At 35.2% G+C, this 18,495-nt stretch overlaps 1 protein-coding gene across 6 annotated transcripts in view; it reads left to right on the top strand.

Moving 5' to 3' along the window:
* Positions 1-18,495, top strand: part of Dcx (doublecortin) — a 349,437-nt gene that overhangs the window by 85,811 nt on the left and 245,131 nt on the right. Inside the window, exon 6 of one of the 6 annotated variants that reach the window (XR_010046623.1) lies at positions 13,546-15,826. The exons of the other annotated variants lie outside the window; for them this stretch is intronic. The gene's annotated coding sequence lies outside the window, so the exon portion shown is untranslated. Of the gene's footprint in view, positions 1-13,545; positions 15,827-18,495 lie in introns of those variants that run through there. 6 annotated transcript variants of the gene reach the window in all.

The following is an 18,495-nucleotide window of genomic DNA, read 5'->3' as shown; positions in this document are numbered from 1 at the left end:
TGCAGAGAGATTTTTGTCAAGCTAAGATGCTACTCCATCTTCCGTAGAAGTGATAGGTTTGGGGGATACTACTTCTACACATCAAGCCTAGTGAGGGGATATTTCCCTAGATCTTACTATTTACCTGCATGGTAAAAAAGCAGAATACTGGGACTGGAGGTTTAGCTCAGCGGTATAAGCGCCTGCCTTGGAAGCAGGCAGTTGTGAGTTCGATCCCCGGTACCGATAAAAAGGAAAAAGACAAAAAAAAAAAAAAAAAAAAAAAAAAAAAAAAAAAAGCAGAGTACTAAAGCTGTATTTTATTCTGAGGAGGCCAGAGAGCTGAACAGTGGGAAGTCAAAAGGAAAAAATGACTAATTCCGTTCCCTCTTTTCTATATTCCTGCTTCTATCCTTGTGAGGGTACAGGTAGGAGCAACAAAGTGAGAAGAAGGAGGAAAAAATCGCTGTCCTTTTTCTCTAAAGGCAGTTAGCCATAGTCTACTGGTTTTAGGATTGGGAAGGGAAGGAGATGCTTTCTTTGAGTAAAGACTGAAGAACTTGATTAGTATCTTAGATTGTATACGTACTGATTACTGAATTAGGTTCGATATATCACTTAGAATGAGCTGTTTATTCTTTTTTTTTTTTTTTCTTGGTACTGGGGATCGAACTCATGGCCATGTACTTGCAAGGGAGGCACTTATGCACTTATGCCATTGAGCTAAATCCCCAGCCCGAGCTGTTTATTCTTAAAGATATAAGCAGAAAAATTATCTAATCTGTCCACATTTCCATGTAGCATTAAAGAAAATCTATTCTGGTAGTGTACATTTTATTGAGAATTGGGAGTCTTGAAAAAATATCGGCTACACTCACTAATTCATTCTTTCATTCAATAAGCACCAGAGTGTATATTATGTACCAGGCATTTTGCTAGGAATAGGACATACAGTGAAATGAAAAATAATCCTTGCTCTTAAATTGCTTATAGTCTACAGCAGGAGTAAGCTCCTTCACCCCAAAGAACCAGATAGTAAATATTTTAGACTTTGCAGAACACACGTGATCTCTGTTTCATTTCCTTCCCTTTTCACTAACTCTTTAAAAATGTAACAATTATCCTTACTTTGTGAGCTGTGAAAAAAGAAGTCATAAATTATATTTGGCCTATGGGCCCTGCTTTGATGGTTTCTAAGCTTTGAAAGAAACAACTTTTATAAACCACCAATTAACACAGTTAATTATGAGTGAAGATATTTTTAGGACAGTTGAAGAAGAGACACAGAAGAGCAATATCAAACTCTTTCTGGGAAGATGCAATGTTAATTTGAGACCTACAGAATGAGTTGCATTTACAGTTAAAAGAAGTGAATAGTATTTAAGGCAGGGGTAGCTATCTGTACAGATACACCAAAATTTAAGTGAGTTTGACTCCCATTAGAAACAACAGAAGGAGGAAACTAAATCTTAGAGAAGTTAAATAGCCAGGTATGGTGGCATACATCAGTATTCCCAGCACTTGGGAGGTGGAGGCAGAAGGATCACTGCGAGTTTGGGGCCAGCATGAACTACATACTGAATTCAAGGCTAGCCTAGACTACATAACAAATCCCTGTCTCAAAAAAAATAGTTTCCTCAGTGTTACAAAACTAGGAAGTAATGGAGCCTAGACCCTTAATTAACCAAGTGTCTCTGACTCCAAAATTGTATTTTTAGCAACTGTGTTATATTCCTGCCTTAGTACAGACACTATGTCTAAGAACTACATTTTGCAAATTAGCAGCTCTATTTGACTGATTTTTTAATTCCCTGGTGGTGAAAATTCAAACTCTAAAAGAGTGTGCAGATATTAAAAATAAAGCAGTGAATCAATAATGTTTGGTTGGCTTAATTAAACCTCCAGTTTGCCCCTGTAAAAGCACTTCCTTTCTCCTAATAAATCTTAGCATACATTGCCCAAATTCAAGTAGTTGTTTCATTCTTATAGAAGAATTTTCTGGGAGGGACTGATAGAATTGTGGGGCGGTGGCAGCTGAAAAGATAAGAAGTATGAAATATAAATGACTTTAAGACACACACACACACACACCATCGGTGATCTCTCTCTATGGAACACGCAGAGTGGAGGCATACATGTAGCTTAGGTTGGGGGTGTTGCCTGAGGGGCATTAGGGATGCACAGGTAGCCCATTGGTATTCTTTTGGCACCAGAGGTAAATTCCTAGGGGTGGGGAAGATAGAGCCCCTTGGTTCTGCCTCCAAGGCTTTTCTGGCTACAGTTTCCTGTCTGGGCCAAAATCCTTTCAGGGACTAGGCTCTAGCACCAGTATGATGTAATGTCTTACATTGTTGTGATAGATTTAGATATTTAGAAAGTATGGCAACCTCTGGCTTGGACTACATATAATGATTAGATGAGGTAATGTTCCCATCTTCATCAATCACATTAAAGACCTCAAGCGAGTTTACTCATCACAGAATGGCTTGGTAGGTTTTTTTTTTATTGAACTAGTATGGATTGAAAGGCTAGATTAGCCATGCAGGAAGTACTCTATTAAAAACACCCATCTAAACCTGTCATGTATGTATGGAGTCACCAAGAATAGAGATTGAAATGAGAAATAGGAGGGAATGGAAATGGCCCAAACTTGCTATTACTGCTGTTCCAATGGTTCTTTTTTTTTTAAAGAGCAGAAAATATTTATTGAGAGAAAGAAAGCTTTTGTCAGAGGAAAGGGGCATCCCAAGTGGGTTGATGAGAACTCTGTCTTTTTTTGGGCACTTTGGAGAACAAAACCATAAGGTTAGGCAGCTCTAAGTTGGGGAAAGCATGGGAACTTGCAAGGTAGGCATGAGATGAAACAGAACTATGATCAACCAATAAGATTAATTGTTCAGGTAAAATTGATTAAATCAGTGACAAATGGGGAAGCCAGTCTCCTAGCAAGCAGGCCAATATAGAACAATAATTCTTCCTGTAGGGAGTTGAAATGGTGACTCCTGGCTTCCTCAGGGTGATAGAGACCTACTTAGAATATCAATCCTTAGGCTGTGGGTGTATTTGTTTGATCTTTTGTCTGGAGATCTGGCCTGCAGTGGGAGGTACAAGGTATCTGGTTGCAAGGTATCTGGTTTCTGCACTGGCTCCTTTGAGGACCTAGCCCTGTCTGACTACCTATAATATTGCTATATAACTCAGCTGCCTGTAACAATTTTCCCTCTGAAGAAGTAATCCAAACTGTCCTGCGGGAGAAATCAGAGATGACCAATCTGGTTTCTTCAGGCTGAAGAGGGTCATAGTTATTGATCAGCAGTCAGGGATACTCTGCAGAGGGTCTATCTAAAGTCCCTCCATAGACACCAGGCATTTTTGTCTTGGGTAGGTGTATAGCTTTAAGTCTATAGGAGACATAGGTAAAGAAACAATTAAGTATGCATGGCCCAAATAGTACAATCAATAGGATGAATTATGAGTACAATTAACAAAGATTTCCACCAAGAGGAGCTAGTAGTGGCTTTCCAGAAGGAGGATAAGGATAAGGTTCAGGGAATTTTAGAGCCTGACATGTCATTGATTTGTCATCTAATATCTTGAACTGCTATTGAGATATTAGCAAAAGGTTCTGGAATGTACACACAACATTTAGTTTTTACAATTGCACAAGTACCACCCTGCACTGCTATTAGAATGTCTGATGCCATCTGATTTTGGAAGATGACCTGTTTTTTATTATCTATTTATTTATTTATTTTTGAGACAGGGTCTCACTGTGCAGTTCAGGCTGGCCTTGGGCTCACTTTGTAGCCCAGGCTTGTCTCTTGCAATAGTTTTCCTGCCTCAGTCTCCTGAGTGCTGAGATTACAACAATGTGCCACCACACCCAGTGCTGACCTGTCTTATTAATTTATTTTTTTAAGAGAGAGTGACCAACTGCATTGTCATTTAAGGCCTGTTGAGTCTAGTTAGTTAAGGCCTCCATATGCATAACCTTTTCTCTGGACAAGATCTGGTGGATCCTAGTAAAAGGAATCTAGCATATTTTTATTGGTTTCATCTGTTTGATTACTTGGGGTTTGGCACCTTTTAGGCAACAACAAATTTTAATTGAAGCATGTAGAATCCAAATATGTATACAAAGGCATGTATAATCAAAGTATGAGCTTTCAAGCTGAGGATAAATTTAGAAATTTTTTCTAAGAGATAACAATTGTAAAACATTGGCTCTGAGGTACCTTTATTGATACAGTCTGACATTTTGTCATAAATCTCTCTAGCTTTAGTTATAATTACCTCTAAATTTTTGATTATGTATTAGAACCAGATTATGAATTATGTTGACAAATGAAAAAGTTCTTAAGTTTTTATACATGAACAACAATATGTACTGTATTTGTAAAAACCAGTCTCAGAATTATTTTGATTAGTTGGCAAGCTGGAAATATATATATTACAGGATTTAGACAGGATGAAATTTCTCCAGGATTGGAATTGGTCTTTTAGGCATAACTAGAAGGAATGGGTGAGGAGAAAGTTGTTCCAGTTACAGCTTAAGCAAGATATATTTTGGTGACTTTATTGAGGTATGATGCCTACAAAGAAGACCAGAGTTGAGAAGGACAAAGAGACATGTGACAATGCCCAGCAATTGTCTGGTTTTTACCATTTGTCATGATTACTCGTGGCTTCTCTATAGAGATGTCAGGTAGAGATTCCAGTGGTTCTTAACCATGGCTGTGCTTTTCACCCAGGAGAGCCTTTCAAAATAAAGGACACTGGTCCTATCACAGACCTGATTTGAGGTCTGGAAATAAGTATTATCAACAAGCCCCAGCTTTAGAACCACTCTACTCCTGGGATGTAAACACACACGTGCCTATTGAACTGATTGTACTAAACAACATATCAGATACTCTTGGAATATGAACAGAAATTCTGCTTTAGAAGGTTATTGTTCAAATGTTTTAGTCCTTTAAACTATAAAATGGTCTTTTATTATCAAATCAGCTGGATTCTATTATAGGAATGAGACTGATGCTCTTAAGTGGTGCTGTACTTCAAAAAGAAGTGGAAAGGATAGCAAAGTGAGAGCTCTAGCTTTATTTGACATAAATTTTGTATTTAAATAAGTTAAAAAATGAGCCAGAGATTTACATGCAAGTATTGCCTCACCACCTTAAAATAGCAAAGGAACACAAAAGATAAACTTACAATGATGAAAAAAATGGGAAAATGGCCATTAATGGATGAAAGCTTAAGGAAGTTGGAAAGTAGATGAAGAAGATAATTCATGTAGCAGTATGGCAGACATGCAATTTAGAATATAGACAGAAGGGAACTACATGAAAAAACTCCTAGGATTTGGATAAGTGTTCCCAAAAGGTCCGTAATTGAAGTTTTGGTCTGCAGTGTGATGCTAGTGGGACATGGTAGAACCATTACGATATGTGCCTAACAGGGGTCCTGAGGTCATTGGGAGTGTGTCCTTGAAAACAATTGCAGGACAAAGCTCATCCTCTTTCTCTTTGTTTCTGGTTCAAAATGGAATCATTTGCATGATGTCACATGTACAGTGATGGCAATTCCCTTGCCATCCATACCATAAGGTGATGCAGTCAAGGCTCAACCCTGTTAACCTTGTTCTACACAATCTGGACTTTGAACCTCTAAAACTCAGCTAACTAAATATTTTTCTTTATAAGCTTTTGTCTCTAGTTCTTCATTATAGTAGTGAAAGCTGATGAATTCATTAACCTTCCCTACATAAATGATTTGATAAAGAGATCGAGTGAGACGTAATACAGAAAGGAAGAAATTAATGAAATTAATCCCACTGTGGAATTAATTTTAATTGAAATAGTGAAGGGAGGTTCAGTTTGGCAGTATATGTACTAAAATTGAAACCAGTGACAAATTTGAGTGGAGCCTAGTCATGTTTGTAGTCTTAAGAAAAAGATGCAAGTAGGTCAAGAGGGGGAGGAGCCTTAAAGGAAGAAAAGGCAACCATGGCTTGGAGATTTTTTTCTTTCTTTGTAATTTATTATTAGGCAGAAATTCTTATCCTTTCTAATGTCATTGAAAAGCTCTTTCTCTTTAAATAATCCTAATGTAACAGTTTCTCTGAATGGATTATTTTTTCTTGCTGACCATGCAGTAAATTTTCTTTCATTTTGAAGAATGGGAACGGCCATTTACTAAATCAGCTTTTCTTTATTCTGCACTCGCTGGGTGCCAATTCTTAATAAAGACAGATGGGTTTCTCTGTCTTGTGGTTGCTTTCCATTTCAGGCTGATGAATAGGAGACTGAGTGCCTGATCCCTTCTCTTCCTCATTAAATAATATAAAAGAATTCTGCCCTTATGTATTGGCATACTTTAATTACTAGGGGGAAAGTATAATTGAAGGATGTAGGCTTTTAAAAATCATTTCCATAAAACCAAGATGTCTGAGCAAATTAAAACCTCTTTTTATTTTCCATTTTCTTTTATTCCTTGGTGAGTGGAGTGAAAGTGATGGAGTGATTGGTGTTGTTTAAGTCATATTTAATGAATAGGAATTCACAGTATAATGCTCCATGGTAGAATATACATGGCCAAAATCATGTTATCATAGGACAGCCAATTCAGATACTTGGGCTCAATTTAATTAAGACAATTGTTATTATCGGACTTTACTGTTCATCCCGGAAGCCCTTTATGGAGATATCTGGAGTCAGCACATCAGATTTTACAGTGATTTCCTGGCACTAATCCTGCATATAGTCCAATAATGATGAACCTTTTAGAGACCAGTGCCCAAACTGTAACACAAAATCCACTTATTTATTACCAAGTGCCAATACTGCAATTAAGCCTCAATATTGAAGTTTTAGTTTAAAAAAACAACTCATATATTAGCATTTTTTATAGTCACTGATGTCTTTCAAATCCTCCAGGCGAAGGTATTTGTTCCTTATGTACTGTGATGTAATGTGGGAATACCAGGATGCCCCTACCCTCAAATCACCCCCAAATAGTCCCCTCTTCTCTCTGCTGTTTAAAATCTAAAAGGCTGGGACTGGGGATTTAGCTCAGCGGCCTAAGCACCTGCCTTGCAAGCAGGCAATCGTGAGTTCGATCCCTGGTACCAATAAAAAGGAAAAAGACAAAAAAAAAATCTAAAAGGCTATTCACTTATTCCTTGGTGGTAACGTTTTGCATTGCTATAGAGAATTAGCCAGATTGCATCTGCCCCTCAGGTCAGATTTTGTGGTTCACATCAGCTTCTACTGTTTAACATGAATTAGTGTACCTGACTGTGTACGTAATGACTTTTCAGGATAACATCAATTCTTTTTTCTAAAAATTTAATTAATAAATCTATAATATAATTTGTGTGTATGAAAATGATCACATATATGAGGGCAGATATAACATTTTCATATTGCTTAAGGAAATCTAATAAAATGAGCACCCATTTACTCACTACCTAGGCCAGGAAGGAGAATGTAATGAAGATTTGAAGTGGCTGGGGTTTCCTTTCTATTCTTTAGAAGTGACTGCTATTCTGAAATTTGTGTTGGCCATCCCCTTGTTCTTCATGTATGCATCTCAATGCAATGATATTTAAGTTTTATGCATGTTTTGTATCTTTGCATACATGAATCCACATTGTTTATTTTTCTGAAATGTTTTTGCTGAATATTGTTTGTGAGATTCACCCATGCTGATGTGTATGACTATAATAGAGTCATTTTTATTGTTTAAGTATTACATATGTAGTCATGATGTATTCATTCTCTTTTTGGATAATTACTTAGAGCTAAAATGATTTTTACAAGTTTATACAGGCTTATGATTTAAAAAGAAAATCTTAAGAACTATGTAAATCTATGAAGTAAAGTGAAAATCTTATCCTCTCATTTCTCTGTGAAAGCAATCAATGTTAAGATCTTAGTTTTTACATCCATACAATTTTTCATGCACATACAAGTGTGTATTTGTATACATATAAGAAATATGACCAGACACACATCATTCTAAATTTTTTGTTTTGACCACATATTATAGAGAGACTTCCATGTCATTTGTTATACTGTCTACCTTGTTCTTTGAAGTATCTTTGGTTTTTTTCCTCAGCATGGATATTCCTTAATTTATTTAACTAATATCATAACCCATGAACACTGAGTTGTTATGTGGTGTTACAACAACACTGAAATGATTGCCTTCATATATATACCTGTCTTTACAAAGAAGTAAAATTATTGCACTAAAGATACTAAAATTTTATTAATATAGCTAATTTCTTCTTTAAAAGGTGTCCCTCATTTACACGTCTACCAACCTTGTATTGGGGGAATCCTTTACTTCATGGTCCCTCCAGGGATGTATAGGAGCTATGTATAAGTTGTAAATTTGGAAAACGTAAAAATGTACTTATTAAGTGAAAACTGAAATAGCCAGATGCCTATTAAGCAGTAAGAACCATCAATGTGATTTTGGTGTAGTTAACGTCTACTCTTTTCTTTGTATATTGAGGCCCTTTGGCAATCAAGGAAGACATGTTTTGAGACAATGATGACTCCACCAGTTTTGACAAATTGTATTACATATTTTACTTACAAAATGCAATTTTTGTACTGAATAGTGTTTATTCTCTGAAATGGTTTTCTAATAACATTTTTCCATATGTAGTATACAATGAATTTGTTCATATCAAAGATATATGCCACTATTCACTTCAAAAAGCTCTACATTTATTTTTTAAAAACTTCTCTTCATTGGCAAAGCATTATTTTACATGCATTTTAATTTTTCTCTTGACTTCCATAAGCAGCAAGTACATTTAAATTTTCTTTATGGAGCACTTTAAAATAAATTAATTTCTGCTCATTTTCATTGTGATTCATGCTTTCCATTTGTCTTTAAATAATCAGAATTTCTGGTATTATATAACACTAGAACTGTAAGTTTTTCCAGAATTCTCTATTCTTTTCTGTATTTAGGACAAACTTTTCAAAATTCTTAGACCTGAGGTAATAATGACATCTAGTAATTGTCCTAATGACCTCTCAAAATGAACAAATCATCTCCACATTATCCAGTAGAAGATGGATTTTTAAAGTGCCAATTTATTTTCTTTTCACATTTATAATTGGGCTTAATAGACAATTGATATCATTTTTTTAACTTTAGTTGTCTTTTAAAAAGTTTTCACAAAAATAGTATATTGAGGCTGGAGGTTTAGCTCAGCGGCATAAGCGCCTGCCTTGCAAGCAAGCAGTCGTGAGTTCGATCCCCGGTACTGATAAAAAGGAAAAAGACCAAAAAAAAAAAAAATAGTATATTGCAGTTTTAGTTTTCATTTAAAAATTCCTGTAGTCATCATTTGTATTTAATATATAAAATTACTTCATTCTTTTTAATATCAGTGAGTATGCTACAAAATGATGTTCCACAATTTACCTAAACACTACCATATTGATGAAACTTTAGGGTATTTTGCCAGTTAGTTGATAATTATAAACAATACTCTTTGGGTTACCAACTTGTTTCAGTTTATCCTTTCTTGGTTTTAACACCAAAAGCCCTATGTTCTAGGAAACCCTTTGACTCTGAACAAACGGCGATGGTTGATCACCTTACTCTTGTGTCTTCTTACATCTATTTTAACACCCTGGTACTTTTATACCCATCATATCTATTTTCAGACGTGATATTTCCAAGTCTTCAGATTGTGTTCATGTATAACTGTATACAGTCCCTATTGAAATAGGACCCAGGTTATTTCTGGGGTGAGGGATGTGAAAAAAGACTGACAGAGTATGGATCTGATCTATGTTACAAAGCTAAAACAAGTCTTTTTAACATAGGCCACTTGAGCAGGAAAAGAAAGAATCAAAGAAAGAGCATAAAGATTATTAGAGAGATGAAAGAAAAAATTGGCAGACTTAGGGAAAAATTTTACCATCATGTTTTTATAATCAGTCCTACTGTGTAGAACCTCTAGTTTAAGCACATGGCAACAAATCTTGAGATTTGTCTTGTTTAATATCTTTGTGCCTCATTTTAAAAATTCAAAAAGGTAGTAAAATTTGCCACTTTTTTATTCCACATGTCTTAGAAAGCCAAGTTCTAGTGTTTAAAAACCACCTGGATAGGGCTGGTTTAGCTCAGTGACATAAGCACCTGCCTGGCAAACACGACATCATGAGTTTGATCCCAGGTACCAAAAACAAACAAACAAAAATCTACCCTGAGTTACTTAAGCTATTACAAGGGTTATGAAAGTATAAAATGTTTACCTCAATAATACATAGATGTGTTTGGCAAGAACTTGTGCCTTCTAGGACCTTACGCTCATCTGTCACTTCTGAAATAGTGTCAAGTTAGATAATACAGGGATTCTAGATTTAGGGCCAGTTTCTTGTGAGTGGTACTTGAGTCACTGGACATCAAATGCTTGTCTGTTAGATATGGTTAATAATACTTGTGTTATCTGGAGAGACAGTATAAGTAAGCTGTTAAGAAAAAGCCAGGCGTGGTGGCTCACGCCTGTAATCCCAGCACTCAGGAGGCTGAGGTGGGAGGATCCTTGCGAGTTCAAGACCAGCCTGGGCAACAAAGTGAGCTCAAGGCCAGCCTGAGCTGCATAGAGAGACCCCCATCTCAAAAAGACAAAAAAAACATGTAAGCTGTTATGAGTGAAGTTTGCAGATACAAAGTGCATAGGTTCAGATCTTGACTGTGTCTGATTTGCTGTGTAACTTGAGCAAGTAACTTCACTCCAAAACACTGTTTCTTAGTCTATCAAATGAGATGAACATAATGACTTTTGTGTCGATGGTTGTTAGAGAATCATTATGAGATCATTCATGAGCTTAGAACCATGTCATAGAACCTTAGCACATATTTGCTATCAATATGTACCAGATATCAACACAGGTGTCAGATCCACTTGGCAAGTGTCCAAATTGTATCTCTGCCAATAAGTGACCTTACAATATATATAAACTCTATATGCTTTGATATTTTTATCTGCAAAATAGGGATAGAAATTATAATGACCTCAGAGGGTAACTGTGGAGGTTACATGAAACAACCCATGTAAAAGGCATATCATTGTTGGTGCCACATAGTCAGTACAAAATAATTACTGTTTTTAACCAAGAGTCTTACTGTAAGCCAAACTTTTACTCAGGTCTTTCCTTTTTCTGAATTTACTTACCTATGCTCTTTGATATTATCCCTCTAAACTCAGTATTTTCATCACTGTTTTTATTTTTCTTTACCAAAACCTGCTTTCATGTCCTTTAATTCTCTACAAATTTCTAAAAAAATTATTAGTACACATTTGTAGTACATGATGATCACATTTTTCTTTTTTTCGTGCTGGGGATCAAACTCATGACCTCGCATTTGCAAAGCAGGCTCTTATGCCACTGTGCTAAACCCCCGGCCATGATTACATTTTTCATAGAAAGTTAACACATTTACATAACACATATTAATTCTTTTCACAACCCTTTTCTATCCCCTAAAATTTTAATATTCCTTGAGGCTTTTAATTTAGCTGATATGTAAATTGAAACTGATGAAAATTTCTGGCAGAGGATTGAAGATGAATGAAAGATTTTAGAAAATCACTGGAAAGTCAACCTCATAGGCACTGTTTTATATTTCGTATTTGTTGGATAAAATGTGAGCTATTAATTCGTATAAAAATTCAAAATACACAGAAAAATTTCAAAAGACAAAATTGCCTGTTATTGTTATCCTATGCTAACAACTCACCATTATGGATTATTCTTAAGTGAGTGCTTCCTGTTGTACTGAATCATTTATCATCTCAGTGATGCATTATGATTCAGTGTTGTACACACTGACTTCATTTTACAGTCTTAAAACAGATATGTCCTTCAAGATGCTAATTTGTCCAATGCTCCCATAGAGAGATTCTATATATGATGGTAGAATTTCAGCCTAGCTTTATCTAATTTTCCCCTTTTCATCTTTCTTCACCAAATGTATAGAGTTTTTATTCATTGAACAGTGTCAATGAGGACAAATTGCTTTGGGGACTCAGGTTTGTCTGATAGCCTGGCTGAAGAAGAGGCAAAGATTGCTAAGCATTTTTCTTATTACTGCACCTTCCTCCAATATTATGCTAGTCAACCAAGAGAACTGCAGTGGTGAATGCTCTGATATTAATTTTGAAATTTATGTTCCTAGAATCCCAGTTAATTGGTCCTGCACAGTACTCTTATCTGACCTAAAGTGCTGGCTTTAAAGGTTTGGCATTTACAAAGATGCGTCTGGAGTATAAAGAAGGAAACCCAGTTGATGACTGAGTAGATTGCTCTTCCCTTGAGGACTACTAGATTGAAGTAAGAGCTACATCAGCATAGGTCTCCTTCCAACATCTATGTTTTAGAAGTTTGTGGGTACTCATCTAACTTTGCCTCTGGGATTCAGCCTGGACAATTGATTATGAAGCTAACTGAGATGGGGAAGGTTATGCTGTATAAGAGTCCCTTATTATCCATGAAGACAGAAAGAACAAATTTCTAAACAGGTAATTGACATAAACTTTAATGGTAGTTGGCTAATTTTTTTTCCAAGGAATACACTAGAGGTTTTCCACAATACTTTTGGTGGATTGGCACTTAATGATATATCTTCAGGCAGACTTTCAAAGCTTGCAATGCAAGCACTCTTTTGGTTGGAACAAAAGATAGTGTTTTATTAAGCATAACATTGGCTCATAATGGCTTATATTTTGGGAGGACTTTGTGACTCAGTTGATGCAGGCTTCAGCAGTGGTGAACAAGAAATGTGACTTTTTTTTACTTTTTCCCTAATTAAAATAATGGAATGAGGGACAATTTGATCTAAGAGCCACAGGGACTGAGAGTTCATATCATAAATGAAGATGAATATCTACTGTCTAGATGCGAGTTGCTCACAGCGTAGTGGAAGAGAGAAATTTGTAAATTATCCTTAATATAAAGCAGAATAAAATGTACAAGACAGTGATCAGTGCTAAACAATGTGTTGTGAAAATATAGAGGAAGATTGAGCTAGTTCTGCCCGACGACATAATAAAGTGGTGGCTTCGTGTAAGAGTTAGCTCTTAACCTAAACTTCAAAAAATGAGTTTAGCTTTGATAAAGAAGATTCAAGACTATCCTAGCCTGAGGAAATCCCACAAGCAAAGATACAAATACATGCAAGCTAGTAAAATGTGTTTGTTCTTTCCCTTCTTTTCTAGTGTTATATAGATGGCGAATCAGAGCGTAGAATGCCAGTATTTGCAATCACCTGTGCAGGTTCAGGAACCTGAATTTGGAAATGAAAACAAAGCAATAAATTGCAGAAATGCTCACAATGCTATTCTTGGAACCTGGAGATAGCTAATGGCTCTTCAGTCCCCAGGGTCTACTCTTAACACATGGAAGTGTTGGAAATAAAGCTCATTTTTATATCATTATTTTAGTTTTTATCCTGGCCTAACTCTCTGAAATTTCATTTTAAAAAAGTACACATTTGTCTCTTATTTATGCTGCATCTGCCTGTGTTTTTCAGGTAAAAGTCAAGGATAAAATGATATGCCTGAGGAAAATCAAGGAATCTGGAAGTCCATAAACTGAACACAAAGATACATACTCCAAACCCCCATTTGTTCTGTGTGCCCAAGTTCATTGCCAGCTTAGCAATCAAAAGAGGAAACCCAGTTAAATTTGTTTTTATTTTATTTTATTTTGAAGAGAATAAAACAAAACAAAGCAGATCAGAACAAAATAATGCAAGCAACACCGTACAAAACAAGATAACAGGAAATCAACAGTGGCTATGACAGTGTCTTTTGTTTTCTTCGAAATAATTGTCTATACCTTCACACACAATAAATTCAAACAAAACAAAACAGTATAAAACCAAAACAAAAGAATGAAAGCATTACAGGCCTTCAAAACCAAACAATAGAAAATCATCAATGGCTACTGTAATCTCTTGTTGTCTTCAAAATAGCTGCCCATACCTTCACACATATTGAAATCAAATAACAGAAAACATATTAAAACCAATAAAAACAAAGAATAAAAGCATTATTGGACTTTGAAACATGATAGGAACTTAGCAATGACTATGATAACACCACAATTTACTCAAAGTAGCTGCTCGTATCATCACACATAAGAAAATCAATTCATATAAACTCTTTAGGAGAAATTCTAGGCATATATAAGCCTATACATGTACATCTATCCTTTCTGTATTAGAGAGAAAAATAAAACAAAGCAAAAAAGGAAAACAAGAAACAAAACAAGCAAATAACAAAGAATCCAAAACAATAATAATATAGGAATTCAAAACAAGGTGGTGAGAACATAAGAAAGGTTGTTATTTTGCAGTTATCTTCAAAAGAGATACTCAGATTACCAGATTTAGACACGCAAAATTGATCTAATCCTATAAATGTTAACTGTTTTGTTCCAAAAACTAATAGAATTAATAGTACAAGCACCTTAGCTATCCAAAGTATATGTATATATATATATATATATATATATATATATATATATACAAATTTATATCCATTTTCTTTTCCTTTCCTTCTTTTCTCCTTTTCCCTGAGTTATTTTTTCCCCTTTGAGGAGTTTATTAACCTTTCACAATATTTATTAAAGATTTTGTATCTTTTTCACTCTTTCAGGTTCTTACTCTAGGGAGACAATACAGTATTTACACATCTGAGTTTGATTTATGTCACGAGTATGATCTCAAGTCACATCCATTTACACATAAAATCCTCAATGTGATTCTTTTTTATAGCTGAGTGGTACTCCATCATAGAAAAATACCACCTCTTTTTTATTCATTCCTCAGTTGATGGGATTTGGGTTTTTTCCAAGATTTAGTTATTGAAAATTGTGCTGCTATAAACATGGGAACACATATATCATTATGGAATAATGTTTTTCATACTTCTGGGAAGATGCCCAGAAGTATAATAGCTGGATCAAATGAAACTTCCAATCCCAGGTTTTGAGGAACCTCCAGAGTGACATGCACAGTGTTTGTACCAGTCTACGCTCCCACCAACAGTGCAGAAAAGTTCCTTTTTCTCCAAACCACTCCAGCATTTGTTATTAGGGATTTTCTTGATCCTGGCCATTCTTTCTGGAATAAGACAGAATATCAGTGTTGTTTTAATTTGCATTTCTCAAAACACCAGTGATGCTCAGTATGTTTTCATGTATTTACTTGTCATTTGTATTTCTTCAGCTGAGAAATGTGTGTTCATCTCAGATGCCCGTTTTTGGGTTGGGTCTTTGAGTTTTTGGGGCCTGATTTTTCTTAATTCTTTATATGTTCTAGATAGAAGTCCTTTGTCTGAGGAACAGTTAAGATTTTTCCCAACTCATGAGTTTTCTTTTCACTCTTTTGGAAGATTTCTTTTGACATGCAAAAAATTTTTAATAAGATGAGAACCTAGTGATTGATTTTGGAAAGTATTTCTCATGTAGTTTGATTTTTGTTCGTGAATTTTCTTCATACCACTATGTCTTCAAGATTTCTACCTACTTTGTCTTCCAGGAGATTCAGTGTTTCTTTTTTAATATTTAGATCCTTCATCTATTTTGAGTTGAGCTTAGTGCATGGTGATAGATATGGATCTAGTTTTAGTTTTCAACATGTGGAAAACCAGTTTTTTCAGCACCACTTATTAATGAGGCTATCTTGGGCTGGGGATTTAGCTCAGTGGCATAAGCGCCTGCCTTGCAAGTGTGTGGTCGTGAGTTCAATCCCCGGTACCAATAAAAAAGAAAAAGACAAAAAAATAAAGAGGCTATTTTTCTTCCAGTGAATGTGTTTGGTCTCTTTGTTAAAGATATGGTGGCTGAGTGTGTTTGTAGTTGTGGTGGTATCTTCTAATCTATTGCACTGATCTTGAGATCTGTTTTTATCCAGTATCACACTTGATTTTATCACAGTATCTTTGTAGGATAACTTCAACTCAAGGATTGTGATGCCTCCTGTCTTGCCTTTGTTGTCCAGAATTGCCTTTGCTATTCTAGGTCTCTTCTGGTTCCAGATGAATTTTAGGAATGATTTCTCTAATGGTATTTTGATTGGAATTGCATTATATATGTATAATAATTTGGGGGCAATGGCCATTTTCCCAGTGTTTGTTCTTCCTATCCGTGAACAAGGAATGTCTTTCCATTTTCTGAGATACTCTTTGATTTTTTTCAGAGTATTGTAATTTTCACTGTTTATATCTTTAATTCCTTTGTTAGATTGATTCCTTTAGTATTTCACTTTATTGGATGCTATTGTAAAGGACGTGGTTGCTCTTATTTCTCTCTCAATGAATTCGTTATTTGTGTACAGGAAGTCTTGATTTTTGAGTGTTGAATTTGTATCCAGCTACATTATTGAATCAAATTATTACATCTAGAAGTCTTTCAATGGTGTTCTGGTTGTCTTCCATGTAGACTATCATGTCATATGCAAATAATGATAATTTAACTTTTCCTAGCCTATTCTTATTCCTTTAATTTCTCTCTTTTCTATGTGGTCTGGCTAATGTTTCCAGCACTATATTGAATAAGAGTGATGATAGTGAACAGCCTTGTTTTGTTCCTGATTTTAGAGTGAAAGCTTTTAGGGTTTTTTTTTTTTTTTTGCATTTTTTTATTTAAAGAAAGAAAGAAAAAAACAAAATAGAAAAAAAGGTAGAGTAATACAGAATTTACAAAATTAACACTAAGAAATCGCTAAGCTTTCAGATTTGAACATTTAATTTGATGCTGTCAGTTTGTCATAGATGGCTTATATCATATTGAGGTAAATTTTATCTATTCCAGTTATCCATAAGGTTCTTATCATGAATGTTGAACTTTATCAAAGGTTTTTCTGCATCTATTCAAACAGCCATGTGATTCTTATTTTTGGCTCTATTGATATGATGAATTATGTTTATTTAGTTTCATTTGTTGAACCATTCCTGCATTCCTGGGATGAATCTTACTTGGTTGTGGTGTATAATCTTCTTGATGACTTGCTGCATTCTAGTTGTCAGTATTTTATTGAGGAATTTTGCATGTACATTAGGGAGAGTGGCCTGTAGTTCTCTTTCTTGGTTGGATCTTTCTTTGTTTTTAGTATTAGGGTAGTACTCCTTTCCAGGAATGAGTTAGAAAGACTTGCTTCCCTTACAATTTCTTTAAAGAGGTTGAGGAGTGTTGGCCTTAAGTCTTCCTTGAATTTCTTGTAGAATTCAGCTGTGAATCAATCAGGAGCTGGGCTTTTCTTTGTTGGTAAGGTTCTAATTACATTTTCAATCTCATTAACAAATTGGGTTATTCAGCAGTGTTACATCTTCTTGCTCCAGCTTTGGTAACTGACATGTGTCTAGGAATGTGTCCATTTCTTCTGTGTTACTGAACCTACACAAAGTTTGAAAACTTAAAGGTTTTCAAAGTAAGTATTGATGATCTTCTATATTTCTACATGGGCTATAGTGATTTCACACTTTTCTTTCTTTATTTCCTGAATTTGAGTTTTTTCTTTCCTTTTATTATAAGGTTGACTAGGAGCTTATCAATTTTTTTTATTCATTTAAAAAACCAAGTCTTTTTTTAATTTTATTTAAAGAAAGACTAAATAAAACAGAAAACGAGTAGAAATAATACATACTTTCAAAGAAAAAAAATAAACATTAAGAAATCACTAATTGAGCGTCTGCCTTCAAGCAGGCAGTTGTGAGTTCAATCCCCGGTACCGATAAAAAGGAAAAAGACAAAAAACAAAAAACAAAAAACAAAAACAAAAACACAAATTTGGGCTGGGGATTTAGCTCAGCGGCATAAGCGCCTGCCTTCAAGCAGGCAGTTGTGAGTTCAATCCCCGGTACCGATAAAAAGGAAGAAGACAAAAAAAAAAAAAAAAAAAGAAAGAAATCACTAATTGGGGCTGGGGATTTAGCTCAGTGGCATAAGCACCTGCCTTGCAAGCAGGTGGTTGTGAGTTCGATCCCGGTACTGGTAATGATAAAAAGAGAAAAAGAAAAAAAAAAAATCCTGATACACTATTAACAATATCTTCTGCCATCTTTTTTAAGACTCTCCCTCCCCTTTCACTTCCCCAGGGTACATTGTGCATTTTTGGGTCTGACCAAGATCCTTGGTTTTAAATTGGGTGGGGGGACAACCTGCTATTTACCTAAGTGGTTCTGAACCTTCTCTCTCCTGGACTTGATCTCTAATTCCTTTACCTATTAAAGCCTGTCTTTCCAACCTATCCACAAGTACTGGTCTAGTAGCCCCTATTACTCTCTTGTTCCCTGTCACATAGAACATTGTTTTCTCATATTTGACTTTCCGTCCATGTACTCTTTTTCATGTTAATTGTATTTCCTATAAATAGCATCTCAGTGGACCCTACCTCCTGATCTACTCCACGTGTGGTTCTTTTTTTTTTTAATTTAGTGTATCAAGTCCATCTATACTAGAGATTATAACCAACCTT

This window comes from Cavia porcellus, unplaced genomic scaffold, assembly GCF_034190915.1.
Source record: "Cavia porcellus strain 051 isolate PalLab524CR breed Dunkin Hartley unplaced genomic scaffold, mCavPor4.1 scaffold_3, whole genome shotgun sequence".
In the NCBI taxonomy this organism is placed as follows: domain Eukaryota; kingdom Metazoa; phylum Chordata; class Mammalia; order Rodentia; family Caviidae; genus Cavia; species Cavia porcellus.
The sequence above is the reverse complement of the archived record's forward strand: the minus strand, read 5'-3'. Positions and strand labels throughout refer to the sequence as shown.